The sequence below is a fragment of the Oryzias melastigma genome, linkage group LG24, assembly GCF_002922805.2.
Source record: "Oryzias melastigma strain HK-1 linkage group LG24, ASM292280v2, whole genome shotgun sequence".
Classification (NCBI taxonomy): Eukaryota; Metazoa; Chordata; class Actinopteri; order Beloniformes; family Adrianichthyidae; genus Oryzias; species Oryzias melastigma.
In genome coordinates this window covers 5,232,270-5,239,835 of record NC_050535.1, presented here as the reverse complement: position 1 = coordinate 5,239,835, position 7,566 = coordinate 5,232,270, and positions in this window count along the sequence as shown.

The window sequence follows — 7,566 nt, the reverse complement described above, 5'->3', positions numbered from 1 at the left end:
GCGTCACATTCACACAGTTGACCTTTGGTTAAGGATACTTTTGTGCTACTTTTTGACGTTTTGGGAGTTCCCAACTCGTCATTTTTTGACATGCTGGCTGTTTGTAAAATGAAGGGTAAGTAACCCTCAAGACACGGCACCGGATGTAGTACAGGATGTGCACTGGTCATAGAAATGTGTCCAGTACCAGTACTCTAACCATAACCTGATACTGGTTTGCGTCTGGTACTATATCTAGTCCTGTGTCAGGTTAGAGTACCGGTCCGCTATGCGTCACTGTACTGGACCAGTTCTGGCTGGCGGCCCTGACGTTGGGGACTTGTGATTTAATGGAAACAGCCAGTATGTCAAAAAGTGACCCGAAAGGGCCTTAACCAAACGACCATGTGACGACTTGAGACGGAGGATGTGTTGGACTAGAAAACAGTTGAGTAAATAAAGACATTTACCAGGAAAGTTGATAACAGTCGATGGCACCAAGTCAGAAGCAGACGGCTGCTCGCTCGACTGTGAAGGTATAACTGTCTGTTCCGGATTATTGAACTCCATCGTCTGTTTCTGCGGATGTTCTCTGAATCAGTCCAGACTTCGCCCCCCTCCTAAAAACATGGCTAAACGTTTGTATGTAACAATGATTATAACCTTAGATCAAAAAGCTGGTTAAAACTATAACTTCACAACTGTTTTTTGTTAAAATATGACTTTAAAAATACTTTCAGCAGTACTTCTGTCTCCCTGTCCCATATTAGTCAGATAAGAGAAAATAATTCAAAATAAGAATACAATTAAAAGAAGATTTAATTTTCATCTCATATGCAAATAAGACAAATATCAGAGTTTTAGGAGGAGAACGATTAGATTCTCCTCCAAGTTGGTTTTGGACTCCAACCGCTGATTACATCATCAATGCACCACTGGCCAAAGCTGAGTCCTGATTGGTTGATGTGATACATCTTCACCAACTTGAACTCTCCCCATAGACATATATGATTCACTGGACAAAACAGAAAATGAAAATGCCGTCACCGTGACCTCCTGATCGTCTGCCGCCATTTTGAAACCCTTCGAGAGTGATTGGTCAGAGTCGGTCCGAGTAACTTAGGTCGCCAATCATGAGTTGAAAGTGGACTCGGTAGAAGCTGTCAATCAAACATTGGAGGCGGGGCCACATGTTTACACTGAGGCATCTGATTGGTCAGTTTATAACTTGAATAACTTGCAATAAAGAAATAATATATTTTTTTTTAAATCAGGATTAGAAAGAAGATGTCAAGAATGTATCAGAGCAAGATTGATTATTCAGTCAAATAAATATTTTTTGATAGAAGTCTACGGGATTTCGACCTTCTTGGAACCAGCAGGTACTTCCTGTTTGAGGGGTTGATATGTCCAGAGAATATACAGTCAATGGCAACGCCCAACACTCAAAACGATACTTAAATATCATTAAACAAAAGATAAATCGGTCCAACAAGACAACAAATGCTTTTATTTTGTAGTACTGTGCTCTGATATAGTGGCATCCGCTCAAAGAAAGAACAAGAGAGTCCTGGAAGCTCCTCAGCTCAGCGAAATATTGATGACAACATACCAATTACACAGCGCAGAGAATCTATGCTAACAATGGCAGCTCCGGAGCAATCCTTCCACCGAGAATCGTTACCTCGGCGCCGTTAATCCAGTCACAACCCTGATATTAATGAGCGCAGCCCTAATTGTGGGCCCATCATGGGATTCTCTTGAGTGTGGAATGAAACCAATAATCATTCCCAGTGCTATAAAAATCTCCACTTTTGTGATATAATATTCACTGTTCCACTGCGCTCGTCTTTTTAATGCCTAGCAACCGCGTCTTTTTTAGCTCCCTTCCCTGTTTTTCCCCCTTTTGTTCTCTATTTTTTGCTTCCTCCTCACTCCTCTTTTGTCTTTCTTCCACATTCTCCATCGCACCGTAAACTGGATGGAAGGCAATTAAGTGAGTTGTCGGAGGGCTCGCTGACAGCAATTACAAGGTGTGTAGGAATTCATGTGGAGACAAGAACGCTTCACTTTTTTGAGCTGCAGACATACGTCTCATTTTCTTTCATCCCGCGTTCAGAATAACTTCAAACGGGGGAGGAAAAGCAGGGAGAAGATTCAGGAAAGACTAAAGAAAACAAAAGGAGGAAAACAGCAGAGAAGAAAAAACGGAGTTGTACATGGAGACAGAAAGATCAAGAGAGACGCTGGAGAAAACTCCATGAACGTGAACAGAGGAGGAGCGTGATCAAACCCTGATCAGGGTAGGATCAGGGAAGGCTGAAGATATATCCTCTTAAAGATGCTTTTTATAGGCAATGGAGGCAGGACTGACTTAAATATCTCTTTTAGTGTTTAAGATAAATTCATTTTCACTCATGAAAAGGTCAAATAGGACACATTTACAATGGTATACAAGACAATTCAACATGTTTTATCTGGCAACAAAAATTAAGGAAATCTTACAGATATTTACAAAACAAAGGTCTTAAGAAAGTATCAGTAATCTTAGATTTACCATCTCTATTTTCTAAGCTTTAGTGATAACTACACTGTAAAAAGAGGGTGAAATATCTCAACAATTCTAGAAAAATATTAATTTTTTTTAATTCTCTTCATTCAGATTTTCTGATTTTGTTTTACGATGATGACATAAGTATGTTTTATTAATAGTTACACTGTAAAAATAGGGTGAAATATGTCAACAATTCTTAAAATATACTGTATATATATTTTTTATTCTCTTTATTCAGATTTTCTGATTTATTTATTTTTTTTACGATGACATAAGTATGTTTTATTAATAATAACTCCGTAAAAAATAGGGTGAAATATCTCACCAATTCTTAAAATGTATTTATTTTTTTATTCTCTTTATTCAGATTTTCTGATTTTAAATATGTGTCAGAAACTGGTATTTTGAAATATTTCAGAAATTCCAAAAATTTGAAAAATGTTCTTTAAATTCGCCAAAAATTACACCAATGGAGTAAAAAAGTGTAGGCAATACTTAATGAACGATTCCTTAACAAGCTTTATTAACACATTAACAAACATTGTGTTTTATAAGGTTTTAATAACACACTTTTTAGCACAATAAGCCGAATAAGGTTTATTATAGGGCGGGGAATCGATAAAAAAAATGAACCAATTAATCGCAAACCTGGAAAAAGTTAATGGTGATTTTTTTTAGTCTCAGTGTTTGCCGACCACTTATTATCAATAATCGCAATATCAAATCACACACAAAACTCTACATTTAGAACATGTATTTTTAATTACTGCTCTCAATAAATAACAGAAAAAAAACTGATTAATCGCACTTTTGTGTTGTGATTAATCATGATTAATCGCAATGTTTTACCAGCTAAAATTTATTTATACAATATGACACCTGACTACGGATCAAATAATCAGTTTTTTTGTGAAAAAGTGATCTAAACCAAAAAAAAGGCAAAAATAAGGTACTAATTTACTATTTATTTTTTTTGTAACACCAAACGAAATCTTTTAACACATGGAAGCCGGAGTTAAATCGAAGGACTGTTTCTTTGCAGTAATACATATTAACACATTTGTTATGTCTGAAAGTGTTCAAAGATATGTTAAGTTTGTTGTGTTAACATGGTTTGATTAGTAGTGAGTTACTGAATGCTTTTAGGAGCTGCACCACAGGGTGTGGCAAGTGTGATGACAGGATGTGGGGGGTTGGTGAGATTAAACAGGTGCATTGAAGAACTGCACGGTGTGGTCCTTGTCTCCATGCGGTGACTACTTTTTGGCGAACGAGGATGTCTGAATTCACTTTACCCCCACCGCCGCCTTTCTTGCCTGTGCAAGGGGGTCCCGTGGTTCCGTCGGACCGATGGCTGGCGTCCTTTGAGGGTTATTTACTTGCTTTGGGGCACATGGATCTTGCCGACGCGCGGAAGTGTGCGCTCCTCCGCCATTGCCTCGGACAGGAAGGCCAACGGATCTTCGCGACGCTTACCTTATCGGATGATAAGTATGCTTCGGCCACGGCCGCTCTAAAGTCCCACTTTTGTTCCGGAAGAAGCCGTCGGATGTGCCGTTTTGAGTTTCGTCAGCGCTTTCAGCAGCCGGGGGAGACTGTCGCACATTTCGTATCAGCGTTACGCGAGCTGGCCAAGCTCTGTGATTTTGGGACACTAGAGGATGGACTCATCGTTGATCAGTTAATAGAAAAAACGTCTTCACATCAGCTGAGGGAGCGGCTGCTGCTGGAATCGGACTCTATGACGTTAGCAGACGCTTTAGTGATCGGGAAACAGTTGGAATCTGCCCTGTCGGAGGCGCGCAGATTTGCAAGCGCTGCAGACCTGCCCGTGACGTCATCGCCATCGGCACAAACTGTAACACAGTCTGCAGAGGTTCCTGATGATTTACCTGTACAAAGAGTGGACAGGGGGGCCAGAATGAGTGGCTCACAGCGTTGTAATAACTGTGGCTCCAATACACACGCTGCCAGAGACCAGTCATGTCCCGCAAACGGAAAACGCTGCCGCAACTGTAACAAGCTGAATCATTTTGCACGCCTCTGCCGTTCTTCTCCTGCCCGCACTGGTAGTGCTACCATTCCCATTAATTCTGTGCAGAGCTCACTTCCCTCTTTCAAGGTTTGCACCTGTCATGTGGGTACAGCCCAAATTCCACTCCTTGTTGATACAGGAGCTAAGGTGTCCATCTTAAATAAATCCACCTATATGCAACTTAGAATTTATAAGCTACAATCAAAACAGTGAAAAAAAGAAAAACGAACGTTAAACAAACAAAAAAGTCCAAAGCACATAACCTCAGAGTGAAATCTATTTCTACAGAGTAAATCCTCATCTAAAAATGTCGACAGCATGCTCGTCTTGTTGTTTTAAACTGCTACATCGGTACATTCCATTGAGGAAAACAGTAGGACAATGATTGGTACATTGTTGAATTGTAAAGTAGGTGTTAAAAGGTCTTCACGAACCCATTGCTGAAGTCTGCTCCCATTGGCTACCCGTCATCTGTCACTCAAACCCCCCAGACGGTCGACGTCAGACCCACAAACGTTTATTGAGCCATCTGATTGGTCAATTTATAACTCTAATAACTTGTGATAATGGAAAAAAATCTTTAAAAAAAATAGGATAAAAATCCTTCGTGCGGGCTCAGCTGCCAGCGTACGGCGAACCCACGGCGCCCCCCTCAGCCCGGCCCGGGGCCTCGGAACCACAAACCCCCTCAGCGCGGCGGCCTCACCCTGGCTGTCCGGCGCGCGCCCGCCAGGTGCCCGTTCACCCCCCGCGTTCCTCCTCCGGAGGGCCGGGGAGGGCTCAAAGCCTCCCCCTGACCGGGGAGCGCCCCTCTCCTTTATAGAAACGGGAAATTCATGAAGGGAGACCCCCTTCTTCAGCACATTACTGCACCCAAATACCACACTCCTATTCACCATTATCCCGTTCGAATCCCCAAATCCACGGCAGTCCAAATTCTATTATGTTAAATAATTCCATGCCCAGAAAGTCATCACAACACTAGCGGATCTAGCTGGATGTTCCTGTACTGACGTCACACGACCTATGACCTACTTATCGGTGGCTGCCCAACATCTGAGAGACCGCACTATCTTTGAACGCTTGAAGAGCGTGGACGGGGCTGCGGGTGACAAAATAATTATACGGGGGTTGATTTGTGACATAAATACTAATGTTTTATTTCAGTTTAAGAAAAATCACGATTTTCACCGCACGAGGCCTTTAATAACTTTAAATATTTTACTTTCCATAAAAATATTTTCTCAAAATTATTCAAGTCTCTTGGATACCTGCGATCTGCTCCTGAAAATTCCAGTATGAATGTTCGCGATCTCAATAAATATAGTATAATGAAGTAAAATATTGTTCGTTCATTGCTCTGAAAGGCAGAATAATGTTGGATTGTAGGTTTATAAACTAAAACAAAGTCGAATGTGCAGCCCTATTGTCACCCAAAGTAAACAAATCTTCAAAATAAAGTGTCGGTGAAGTTTCTTGTTTTCAAAGTGTTTTTTCTGTTCAAAACATGAGACTGGAAAAAAAAGAAGAAAAATTAGTCTTAACACTGGAGCTTTGGCTCTAGCGTTTACTGTCATGGTAACGTGGCGAGATAGACCCAGACGCTGGAGGAAGGATGACGAGAGGTAAAATTAGTAAGAAAGTATTTATTGTCCATGGAGATAGTGGAGCTGCAAGAGGGACTTGAATGGAGTTGCAGACTTGAGGTGGAAACTGAAGATCTGAGGTGGACTGGAGCGGCAGGGTGAACAACCAGGTGAGTGCAGCAGATGGTGCGTGGCGAGGAGTGAACTTGGTGTGGCAGAGTAGACGAGACGTAGCTGGACCCAGGTCGGCGCATGGATAACAGATCTGGAGACACAGGTTTTCTTAGGTGAGACGTAGCAAAGACTAGTAATAGCATAAGCGTTAGAACATTAGAGGCCAGGGTACTGCACCGGGTAAGGCAACAGACTGGCAAAGAATGCTGGGGAAGGCTCCTCTTAAGTAGACAGGTGAAGATGATGAGTGTCGACAGCTGGGGACAATCAGGAGGTTGAGCAGGAGCACAGGTGCACCATGACAGTTTACATTCTTTTGGTTATAGTAACTTTTCTATAGTTGGCGGAATCAACGTAATTTCAGCCGATTCTGAAGCAGAGAAACGCTGAAGAGCGGATGTAATCAACACGAATCAACTGATTCTGTCATGGAGAAAGGAGAAACTTTTTATACTGGCTTTACACCAGTATGTAAGTCTTTTTATCAGTTTTGCTGATTCTGATCTCCTGTCTTGCTGATACAGACATGGAGACAAATATTATATTAAAAACTGAGAATCGTGTTTCAATTCGTGATTGTGATTCGATTTGTTAATCAAATTGGATTGATAACGAAGTAACGATCCACAGCCCTAAACATTATTTTCTGATAAAGATCAAAGAGCTATGAGGCAATAGATCAAAAGCCCTAAGGAGTTTACATTTTTAGGTGGACCTAAAGAAGACATTTTTAAGGAAAAAAATCTTTTATTTTTCCAAATTGTGTAAAAAGGTGAAAAATTGCTAAATTTCTCGCTTTGGCACAACATGACTTGAAAGTTTACGGCCATCCCATAATAATTTCAAAACTTCCTTTTCATGTCTGGTTTCTGTAGATGGTTTTACTGTAAGTATTTTAATATTGTATTTTATTATTATGGTTCAAGTACTGTTGATGTGACATCATCAACTAATGATGTCACACAGTGACATCACACTCTGATGATGTCACACAGACACTGTGACATCATAACCTGATGATGTCACAATGTGTTTATGACATCATCATCATCATAAGTCCAATTTGATGACTCAAAAACAGCATCTGTGACATCATCAGACAGCCTCACATGGAACTTTTTACATCACAATGACACCGTACCTCATTATAACGCATCATTTTTGCTACTCCAAAAAATCCAGATAGTGTCCTCGCAAACGTCTAAGCAGACATAGAAAGCCTCTCTCAAGTGCTTTTT